Raw genomic sequence first — 12,954 nt, forward strand, 5'->3', positions numbered from 1 at the left:
GACTTTCAACCAACAAATAGCAATTTATCACATACTGCTGAGATAATTTTCCAGCATGCAATAACGGGTTAAAAGGACCATTAGGTCGTAAGGCTAACCTATGCCCATAATATTGAATTGGACTTATTTGTTTTCCTTTTTGCGAAGGCATTTGATAAGTCCATCCTAAATCGCCTTTAGGAAAAAGTAAAGGAAAGACCATAGGATCAGCATGTTGAGATCTTTGGTTTATTATACTCGTTTCTCTTATTTCTTGTTTAGGATATACAGTTAAATCGCATACAGGAACAACACCATCTTTGGAAACAATAATGGCAGCTAATTCAGAAGAAGTAGGTTTATTGTATCTTCTTTTATCATCGAATATAAATCTTTGAAATTGTAAAACAAATTCACTATCATGAATAGTTAAATCTCTGAGCATCCGATATTTCTGTGCATATGGATTGACTTCCCTTAATAATTTTTCAATATGCCTTGTCAACTGAAGATTGTCTAAATTCATGCGTAGTTTAATAGCCTCCTCAACACTGTCATAAATATATATTTGTCCATTCCTTGGAGCATTGGTTGCTGAATTTAGGGATGTTGTCGCATGGTGATATACTTGTCCTTGAATTTTTATCAACGGTGGACCTCTGCTTTCATCTTGAAGAAATTTAGCACTAAAAGTGGCAAACGCAAATGATGAATTGTATACACGGATATTTTGCCTAAATAATTTTGCTTCTTGCTCATCAGAAAGAAGTAAGTTTTTCAAAAATAAAGGATATTCATGCAGCGGAGGTATATGTATGTTATCATTATGGCAGCAAGAATTAACAGAGCGCCCTTTTGCAGAAGCAAATCTCAAAGCTCCACAATAACTGCATTTTGAAAACATTTTGCCAAGACTATGTTTTGCCACTTTGATAGGTAACAATTTCGATAAATCACCAGCAAACTCATGTTGTTTTGATTTTAAAATAGGTGGATTAGGATTTTGGTCCATATCATTGTCAACATTGCGAAAGCGAATTGGTACAGTGTGCATTCCAACCACATTTTCTGTATTTACAGGTCTGGTTTGATGTGGGCAAATGAAAGTCGATGTTGTTGCGACTGTGTAGCAATTACACACATTCTCTTTTAGCTCAACCTTTGTTAGTTTAACTTTTTTTTTGTTAGTTGAATCATCATTAGGTTGTATAAGCAAAAGAGCATTATTTTCTTCTATACTATGAAGTTTACGTTTTTCCCGCTTTCGATTAGCTTTCGCATTGAGTTGCGACTTTTTAGTAATGTTAGGTCTTTTCTTTTTAGGCATTACTTGTAAATAAACAAATCGAATTAAGATTTAAAACCAGATTAAACTTACGAATTAACGTTTTAGAAAACAAATAATCAGATTAATCAATATATCAATACGAAATAAGTTGAGATGTTGTAAAACTGAAGAATGAAATTCTAACTATTTTGTGATTGGTTGCATCTCTGAAAAAGAAAATTCAGACTTGTAAATCGCTTTTTTAAGCTTGCCGTTTTCAGACATGTGATTGGCTGTTGTGAACGGCGGTTATTCTTCATTATTAACTGCAAAATCGTGCTTTAAAACTAAAATAAATAAAAATTTAAAATTATGTAAAAGATTTGAATGCCCTAAATGTCTTCCCTGAAAGATTCTGAATGAATTGATTCCTTAATCTTAGATTTTCATCACGTAGTTAAAAAGTTTTTCAGGGGACAAAATTAACTGCAAAAACTTTTTTTTAGAATAGAAAAATTTTTAAAGCGAATTTAAATTTTTAAAGACAAATTTTTTAAATAATTTTCTTTTTTAAAAGCCCATTATTGTTAAAATAGCATATTAAAAAAGTAATAATAAAAGTATTCGATAAATATTAAAGGTCCAACTACTTCCTTCCAGCCTATTTATATTAGAAAATACGCTGATTCTCTAGAGGCAAATTCAGTAGATCGAAAGAAATGGACATTTCTTTTACATAAGTGCTCGGATGCTGCTACAAGAAGTTACTGTAATTAATATAAAGGCATTCTACTTATATATTTGATCAACTTTTTCATTACATATGAGCTCCTTTTTATTAAAATAGCATGTTGAAAAAAGAATAAAGTAACGAAAAGCATTCAATAGATATTAAAAGCCGTTCATTCAAGCCCATTTGCAAAGGAAAATAAGCGGATTCTCTAGAGGCAAATTCAGTAGATCAAAAGTAATGGTCATTTCTTTCCCATAAGTGCTCGGGTGCTGCTACAAGAAGTTACTGTAATTTATATAAAGGCCCTCTGCTTATATATTTGATCAACTTTTTCATTACATATGAGCTCATTTTTATTAAAATAGCATGTTAAGAAAAGAACGAAGTAATGAAAAGCATTCAATAGATATTAAAAGTCATTCATTCAAACCCATTTACATTGGAAAATACGCGGATTCTCTAGAGGCAAATTCAGTAGATCGAAAGTAATAGAAATTTCTTTCCCATAAGTACTCGGGTGCTGCGACAGTAATTTAAATAAAGGCACTCTACCAGCATTTTTGGTTAATTCTTTCTTTATATATGAGCTCATTATAGTAAGAAACGAGCCAAGCTATAAAAAGGGTATAGTAAATATTCGCTTCTTTCAAAGCCCATTTTGATTAAACGGCATGCGGGTTCTCTAGAAGCAAATTCAGCAAATCTCAAGGAGTAAAAACATTTGTCCTATAAATGAATCCTGAAATTTAAAATGCTTACTAAAATTTAAATGAAAGCACCATGCCCACATTTTCGGTACATTTCTTTATCTATGAGTGCACTATCATTTAATGCTAAGAAATAATAATACATCTTATTTAAAAAATAATGTCATAATGGAAAGGTTTCTAAAAATGTTATTTGTCCAACCACTTCATTAAAGGCCATTTACATTAGATGATCCACGGGTTCTCCAGAAACAAATTTAGTAGATCTCAAGAAGTCGAAATCTTTTTTTCCACCATAAATGCTCGGGTGCTATGAGCAGAAATTACTAAAATTTCAATTAAGGCACCCTACCTACATTTTCGGTAAACTTCATCTTTATATGCCAGTTATCATCATTAAAGTTCCCATGTAAAAAAATTTTTAATCAAAAGGGCTCACTGAATATTATTCGTCCATTCAATGCTGTCAAACCCATTTTCATTGGAAGTTACACGTGATCTTTAAAAGCAAATTTAGCACATCACAAGAAGTCTTTCTTCCATCCATGACCGGATGCTACGAGCACTGTTACTTATACTGTTACTAAAATTTAAAGTCACCCCACCAACATTTTCGGTAAGCTTCTTTAAATATGAGCTCATTTTCATTAAAATTGTATATTAAGAAAAAATTTAATAATGAAAAGGGTTCCATATATATCATGTTCCATCCACTGCAATCCAACTCATTTACATGAGAAGATACACTCGATCTCCAAAAGCAAATTCTGCAGATCACAAGAAGTAGACATTTCTCTTCCATAAATGATTGGATGCTACAAGCACTGCTACTGTTACTCAAATTTAAATAAAGCCGACCTACCAACATTTTCGGTAAACTTCTTTAAATATGAGCTAATTCTCATTAAAATAGTATATTAAGAAAAAATTTAATAACGAAAAGGGTTCAATATATATCATGTTCCATCCACTGCAATCCAACTCATTTACATTAGAGGATACACTCGATCTCCAAAAGCAAATTCTGCAGATCACAAGAAGTAGACATTTCTCTTCCATAAATGATTGGATGCTACGAGCACTGCTACTGTTACTCAAATTTAAATAAAGCCGACCTACCAACATTTTTGGTAAACTTCTTTAAATATGAGCTAATTCTCATTAAAATAGTATATTAAGAAAAAATTTAATAATGAAAAGGGTTCAATATATATCATGTTCCATCCACTGCAATCAAACCCAATTACACTAGAAGATACACTCGATCTCTAAAAGCAAATTCTGCAGATCACAGTAGACATTTTTCTTCCATAAATGATCGGATGCTCTGTTACTGATACTGTTACTAGAATTTAAATAAAGCCACCCTATCACCATTTTTGGTAAACTTCTTTAAATATGAGCTCATTCTCATTAAAATAGTATGTAATGAAAAAAACTTAAAAATGAAATGGGTTCAATTATTTGTCCATCCAAATCCATCTACATTAGAAGATACACGTGATCTCCCCAGAAGCAAATTCAGTAGATCACAAGAAGTTCCACCATAAATGCTCGGGTGCTATGGGCAGAAGTTACTGAAATTTCAATAAAGGCACCCATCCCAAAGTTCAAGTAAATGCCATACCTGCAAGGTATGCTCATTATCGTCATCTTCTCCACATCATCATCAGCATCCGAGAGAATGGGAAGAAGAGGAGGGACAGGCCAAATCTATCGTCTGCCGAAGCGTGGGAAGCGAACGAAAGGCCACACGTATTAATGTACGCGGTCTCAGTTAAGAAGAAAAAAAAATATGTATATACATATATACGGGTAAAGAGGATTACGGCATATCTCTGGAATTCCTCTGTTCCAATGTGGAAGGGGGGATGTAAAGGTTGGAGAGTAGTAATTATAGCCCCCTACCCCATTTGCAGAAGGGTGGGGCAAAATGGTGAGATACTGCTCCATGGTTACTCCGATGACCCCTGGGGTGGACGAACGATTTGTCTCAAGGTGCATCTTCACATTTTCTTTCCTTCTATTCGGATTGGAGAGTTGTTCGAATTGTTTATTTGATGGCCTGTAATTTTTTGTTGTTCTTTTTGTGCTGGTTCTTTTTAGAAGCCAAATTTGCCGCATGTTTTTGTCTAAAAGTATTAGCGGTTTGCCCTTATAATTCCTTTCAAATAATGTTTTTTTCTTCTTCTTTTTGTATGTGTATATATTCTTTCTTTATTTATTTTTCTTTTCAGGTTCAAACTCGTTTTCTCTTGTCGAGGTGTTTATTTACGTTTGATGGTCGATGAAGGATAGATTATACAGATAATCCGATAAACTAGAGTTTTTATTTTGTTTTTATGAAAAGAATCTTTCTTTTAACGAGGTATTCGATGTTAATTTAACGAGGCTATAATTTCGGTATTATCTAACGAATCTAAATCTCCTTGGTTTATTTTAAATTACCTGGTAATGATGAGTAAATAAGGATGTAAACATGTAGAATGTAATAAATTCTTTAATAAAGGTAATAAATGTTTACAAAATGTTTTAGGGTGAATGATGAACTTCTTGATTAATTATTTACAAAAAAAGAGAAACAGGTTAAATTTTCACTGACATCGGGTTATTTTATTGATAACTTATAATTCAGATAGGCCGGGGTAGCCTGGTAGGTAGGACGTTCGGCCCGTGTCCAGGAGGTCGTGAGCACGATCCCCAATTACCATAGACTCCCCGTGTAGTAAATGGTAACTGGAGTACGTTAAATCTGTCGGCTCACCAAGTCCTCCATGTTCCCATTGCAAATCATACTTCTTGGGGGCACTGAATTGGATCTCTCTGGGATCGTTCTCTGGTTCAGGTCAAAATTACGATTTGTGAATAAATGAATGGATGTGTTTATGGGTTCACCCTATAAATGGGCTGTGACGTACCAGTGGTTGAAGTCGTATTCTTGGTCATGGATGGCGCCAATGAAAGAGAAATCGCACCCTTTGCCTTACATTCGCTTAGTTTCACCAAGCAGGCTTGCTGGTATTGGCAAATGGCATTAGAAACAAAAACAACAATGTAATTCAGATAGTATTTTACTTTTTTATTTTTTAAGCTATTATTAACAATAATAAATATATATTACTAATGAATAATTTTATAGTTAAGGCATAAATTATAATAAGTACATATCCAATATTTTATTGCGCCTCAATGGTAAACTTTTTTATTCAGAATGCGTATTTAAGAGTAGGAACACGGCTTGAAATGCGTGTTGAAGAAAATGAACACAGCTCACAATGCGTGTTTAAGAGGACGCCATATCACGAGAGAAACTTTTCCTCACAAATTCTCTTCCATTATTAATTTAAAACAAAGAGAAAGAAAAGTTCAAGCAAACCTAAAGCAAACCATGAAGTTTCAATTGCTGAAAAAAAAATTTCAATGAAAAAGAAATACAAATTTTAATAAATAAACAAAACAATAAAATTTTAATAAAAAATGAATAGACTAATTGATCTAAATAAATTAGTAATGTAGCGATGTTCGTTTGCCATTGTCCAAATCTCTCAATACATTTTTAATAAGTAATCTTTTTTTGAAAAGTTATTAAAAGTTATCAGTTCTTCTTACTAGATTATCATGCATCCTATAATTTTATAATGGTGGTATTAAATTGACGTTGTACGAATTTAGACTCACATTTTGACCTATACCTATTGGAAAGCTCAACACAAAACATATGAAATCAAGGAGCAAGTATGGGGTTTGCCTAACCAAAGAGTTTCTTTTTAGAAAAAATTTAACATAAACTCGAAGCTGAGGTAATTATGGCTTAGGTTCAATAACTGTATCGACTGCGGTTTCCTGTATTTTTAGAAATTTTTTCCAGTGTTACCCAATTGTGGTTTGTTTCATGAAAACTTATTGTAAAACAATTTTCAATTACTAGAAAATAAGCCCTAAACTACTGTCTGTCTCAAATATAAGTATCAACCACGGCTCCACTTAAGTTCTGATGCTAACACAGTGATTATTTTTAGTAACTGTAATTGTAAATATTGTAGTTTATTTTTTACTTTTTTCTTTAAGAATATCTCTTAGTATCTATAAAACTCCAAAAACTCAAAAAAAGTTTTTTTTAAAAATAAATGTTAATTATTTTGTACTTATTAAATAAATGAAGTGATGAAACATTATTTTAATCATATTCCAAGAAAAACTCTTATAATCTCATAAAAATAAATCATAAAAATAATATCATATATATAAATAATTATCTCATAAAAATAAATAAGTAAATAAATGCTTAAACACAATAGAGTTTATTTAAAAAAAAAAATAATAATGTGTAAGCCGATGACTCAACTGTAAACTGTTTTTATATATATATAAAAGAAAAGTGTATTAAAATTGAATAAAGTATAGCTTATTTCATATTGGAATTTCCGAAACTGATCATATATCAAATTTTGCTATTCATTACTTATAAGTATTTTTTTTTATTAGCATTCAAACTTGTAAAATAAATGCTTAAACATAGCAGAGATTCCTTAATAAAATCAGTCAAAATAAAGTCAAATATTTAATTGTGAATGCGTTGTTGATATCTAGAGTTGTAAGGAACAATACTTAATAAAACTGGTTATAATCATATTTACTTACAATACTTTCATAGATTGAACCCATATAAATCAAACTTTTACAATTGTACTAGTGTACAATTACTTTTACTGTGTGTACAATTAATTACAATACAATTAATTGTGCGTACAATTAATTACTTGTTGGATCTCAAAATTAAAAAAGTTTTTTTTCTATGTAAGAAATCATTTAAAATTTAACTCTTTAAAATATTAAATACAAATCTTCAATAGACTTGAACATTGTCATCTAATATATTAGAAAAAATTGAGCAATTAAGTTTATATTTAACTAATATTATATAGATTTTCAAAATAAAAATATATTAAATTTAAACTTAAGTTTTAAAGTTAAGTTTTAAAAAAATTAACACTTTTAGTACTATCAGTAATGTTTTAGTTTAATATTTTAGTATTATAGCTCTCTCATAATCAATTGAAATTATGTATAATTATCATGAAATGAGGAAGAAAATAAACAAAAAATACTCTTTATTCACGATTTCAAACGTTTCGAACATTTTAATTACAAATATTCATAACTTTCAGAATTTTGATGCTTTTTCCTACATAAAAAGCAATATTTAAAACTAAACTTTAAATATATTCGTAAGAACTCATTTAAAATCACCATACCACGACTTTTTAATTAGTTTAAAAAGTTTTGTTACATTGAATTTAAACTTCGAATTATGAGGTTTATCAAATTTGTTTAATTGGTCACAAATTTTTTTCCTTAAAAAATGGATAAATTTAAAAAATTCAACTTAAGCTATTTATTAAGCTGAATTAAGAAAAAACACATGCACAAAAAATGGATCTTGACTATCCATATATCTAAAATACATGGTAGCTATTTTTAAAGGGTTCAAATAGTCAGTAATTGCTTTTTATTGCGTAATTTGCCAGGAAAATAAAAGAAAAATCCCTTTAGTACTTAAATTTAATATTTCAGTATTACAGATTTAGCTTTTCTACAATCAACTGAAGGTCTAATCACAAGACAAGTGGAAAAAAGTTCCTTTGAAATTATCATACTGCATGGTTCAAAAAAAAAAAAAAAAAAAAAAAAAAAAAAAAAAAAAAAAAAAAAAAAACAATGATTCTCGTTAATAAAACCAAATAGTACGAAATTTATACCATTTATTTTGTAATTATATTCTGTTCATATCGTAAAGGTAAATTCTGGTTTTCAAAATTATAGCTCTTATTATTACACATTTAATAAGAATAACAAAACTAAAAAGTAATTTTAAACGAATAAATGTTTTTAAGCCATGCTCTTACGTATCATGATAAAATTACCAAATTTTTTACCACATTTGCCAAATTTTATCACTTATTGTAGAACAATTTTTATTGTAAATTTTATTAAGTCATTATCTTTGCGTTTCGGTAGGAGTTCCATGGAGTTTCTCAGCAGATAGGCTATCTATGTAATGTATGCAATATTAAAATGGAAATAAGAATAAAACAGATAAGAATTGATGAATTAATTGTGTTTGGTGCTGCCATCTATGTTAAATGACGTGAAAGGAATTCGTACGCATAAGAATTTTTTACAAAATAAGAATTTTAAAGTACATTATCCCATTACTCATTCTTTTAAAAAATACAGGGAAAGTAGCAATAAAAAATCAAAGATATGAAATTTGAAAAAGAGAAACTTCAGGTTTTAATTTAGTTTCCTAAAGAAAATAAATATAATAACGTAAAATTCTTTTTAATGATTGACTAGTAAGAAAATGAACAAATTAAAGAAAAGATCTCATTTTTTTTAAATTTGAAAAATTCTTCATCGGATTAGGCATTAGATGAATGGAATTAATAGCAGTTGTATCAAAAATTCGTGTAGTAAATACAAGACGAAAATATAGCATACAAATAAAATTACTCAGCAAAAAAAGCTAGATAATTTCATAAGAGATGGCAGCACCACATTTCATTCTAAGAAAAGCAGCATATTTGGCTGATAAAATGTGATTTTTTTTTTTTTATTTTTTATAAAAGAGAGTGAGAAGAAAATGAGTGAGAAGAAAATATTTCACGTGTTATTTCCCTCGCTATCATGTGTAATTTAATTCCTTGTATTCCTTTAAAACTAATTTTTAATTACTAGAAATAAATAATATGAAACGTATAATACTTAATATTTTTAAACATTAAACAGCTATTCCTTTTATTCCTTCTATTTTTATAACTAGAACTTTTTCCAAGAACTTAGTTTAAAATATATAGTAATGCATAGCAATTTCAAAACAAATAGTAACGAATTATAGTTTCGAACATTTAAATGATAAAATAAAATTCTTTACCAAGTGGGTTCAAAGTAATGTGATAGCTGCAGAAACGAACTTAATTGTTCTTTACTATCCTGACTATAATGAATAGGCATACTACAAAATAAACGACATTCTCCACCCTTCGTTTTAAAGAAATTGGGCTATATCTAGCGAAGGAAAGTAATTTGCCATTAATGTTACTGTGGGAATGTCTCTTTTAGCGTTAAAAAAAAAAAAAAAAAAAACTTTTTTTCAAAGCTACTAGCATGTAATAAGTAGTTTGTACTTTTTATAATTCCATTTTATTAAAACTAGAGGTAAGCAGAGATTTTTATAATCATTTACACGCAGTGCCCGAATAAAAGCGGGAAAGGTCCAGGGCAGAGTGTTTACGAATTTGGGCTCACTCAAATTTCAACTGGCTTCTAAATCTTGTTCAAAGAAAAAATTTTTAATTAAGACATAAGAATCGTAAAGGTTAAACTATTTATTTATTGTGTAACAGTTCAACGAGCAATGAAGAATTCTTAGCTATTCAAATAGTAAAATTTATATTGTTCTATTTTGATGAAAGCTATCTATCGTAAATCTCGAATAATCTTAAAGTTTATCCATATTAAAAATTATGGAACATTATAAAGAAAAATATTGCTTAAGATTAATTTTCAATAAAGTGAGATTGATTTAATTTAAATGTTCAATTAAAGTATAAATTTCCAAAAAGTAACCTTTCAACTAACAACCCTTTTAAAAAAATAAAGTAATAAATTATAGTAAAAATAAATAATTTGAAAATTTAAAGAAAAGATATGTAATGGCATTTGAGGGGCCGAGGCCTTGAGCAAACGTCCCTTCTATCCTTGCAACAATCAGGCCCTGTTTCATGAACAGTGAACTCAGTTCAGACAGTTCTCTTTCTTGGAATATTTTTCACTCTATCTTAACATGAGAATTGATTTTCTATCTGAGATTAATGAGTGATATCACGATTTTGTGAATGTACCCTGTCTGTAAAAGTGGCTGTGACGTATGTGTGTCGCTGAAGTCGATTTCTGTGCCATGGATGGCGCCACTGGAAAATAAAAACAAGCGCACCCCTCTGACTTAAAATAGGCTTGTAAAAGTATAAATTTATTTTTAAAGTATAAATTTATATAGAGACCGCCACAATAGTAAATCATGACATACATTACATTTGGTTAAAAGTTTTTAAGATATCGGGAAATAAGCAAAGAGTTAAATAAAGTAATATCATAATAAGGTGATTATAATACAATAAAAAACAACACTTTTAGTTTTAAGCATTTGAATAATAATAAAATCAGAAACGTAATAATAACAGATAATAATATCAGGAAGGAATAATAATTAACATTAAAAAGAGATAAATATGAAATTTACAAATAAATATCGTTTTAACCTTATTACTTTCTTGCTCATGACAATAGCCAGAGACATCTAGTTTTTCTTTGAATTTAAATAATCATATCATATGATTTACAAAACATTAAAATGATATTTATCTTTTTATGATGTACAAAGAAATATAAATTATCTTTTAATCATAATAAACTAATAAAAACAATTAACAAAAATACGGATAATTTTAAAAATGCCATCAAGCCACTTTAATCAAATAATTATTTTTTCCCCCAAAGAAAGGCATTAGCTTGGAATAAGAATTTAGGCTAATACATCAGCCGAACTAGCGTGAGCAAAATTCCCGTGAAGACACCCTCATAAAAAATTCAGTCCCAACTTCGATCAGTCTTATTTGGAATGAGGTGAATAAATAACGATCACGTTTTTAGGGCAATCTTCACCCCACAATCATTAGCGGTTTCCGATCACGACAGTGATTGATCCCTTTTACCCCACAGAACCCGGCACTTTTGTGTTTGGAGCAATATTTACAGTCAAGTAATAAAGAAATAAATTAATATGCATGAAAAAAAAGTTAGTCTTTAGTAAGTTTTAAGTTTCTAAATGATTTTTTATGATTAAATTTTCTTTGAAGTTGTTTGCCTTATGTTAAAAATGTATCCTAATAAAAAATTTAAAAGATAACTGCATAACACTAACAATACTACATAGCATATATATATGTGTGCGTTTTATTATTGTATTTTAGTCAGTTTTTTATCTTTTTTTTATAATAGTGAGATATTACGGCATTTTAATGTTAACGAGGAAAAAGATTAACACTAGATTGTCTAAAGAAGTCATTTTGACTGCTTTTAATTTCAATCAGAGAAACAATGATGTATATAATGACTCAATTATTTAGAATTTTGAACAACATATAATTTTTTTTATGGTTAATATTTGCAAATAACTTGTTATATAACTGTAAATAATATAAAAATATTAAAAATTAATTTTAAACAAATTTCTTTACAAATTATTTATTCTTTTACAATCCAGTCATTTTGACTGTCTTTGGGCACTATAGGTATATACAAAATTTCAGTCTTTCTAGAGTTAAAAAATCAAAATTTTTTGATGGTTAGATGTAATTATAATTATTTGAATGTTTTATATTGAATTTTTAATAGTTATTGGTAAATGTCTCAACTTTATTATTACTCTTAACTGAGTTATTTTGTTTTTCAGAATAATTAATAAATAATCGAGTAATTCTGTTTCTCACAATAATTAATATTTTATTTTGATTTTAAAGCTGTTTTGAATCATTTTAAAAAGAATAGTAGCAGTTTAAGAATAACTTAGCAAAATATAGATATATTGCTTAATAAGGCATATATCGTACAAAATGATAAGTAAAAGATACGGAATAAGTAAGTTTTAGCAAAGTAAGAAAGGAAAGTATAAACATATTGATATAATATTTTATCGAAGTAAAAAGAGATAATTAAAAATGTGAGGAATAAGTAAATTTTAGAAAAGTAAAAGATATCAAAGTGTAGATATATTCTTTTGTAAAATGTGAAAAAAATAATTGGTAGAGAAAACATACAGGCATTTTTTAAACAAAGCCAACTTTAAGACAAACTACAGATACATTTTTTAGCAAAAAAAAAAAAAAGCTAGCAAAAAATATTTATAAACAAATATTTTTCACGGAAACAACAGTTTTGGAAAATTAGCGTAATGTAACGACATTTCTGTTGGAGAAAAAAATGCTGGTTAATAAAATCAAAATCTACGATATTTAAACCAGTCATTTGGTAATTTTTCTGTTCCAACGGTTAGCCAAAAATTTTGGTTTTCAAAATGATAATTCTTTTTACCACACATTTAATAAAAAAAAAAAAAATAAAAAATACGAGATTGAAAAGTAAATTTAAACGAAAAAGTAGTTTTTATAAATGCCTTAAGGTTTCATGATAAAACTACCAAATTTGAC

The sequence above is a fragment of the Parasteatoda tepidariorum genome, chromosome 6 (assembly GCF_043381705.1).
Source record: "Parasteatoda tepidariorum isolate YZ-2023 chromosome 6, CAS_Ptep_4.0, whole genome shotgun sequence".
Classification (NCBI taxonomy): domain Eukaryota; kingdom Metazoa; phylum Arthropoda; class Arachnida; order Araneae; family Theridiidae; genus Parasteatoda; species Parasteatoda tepidariorum.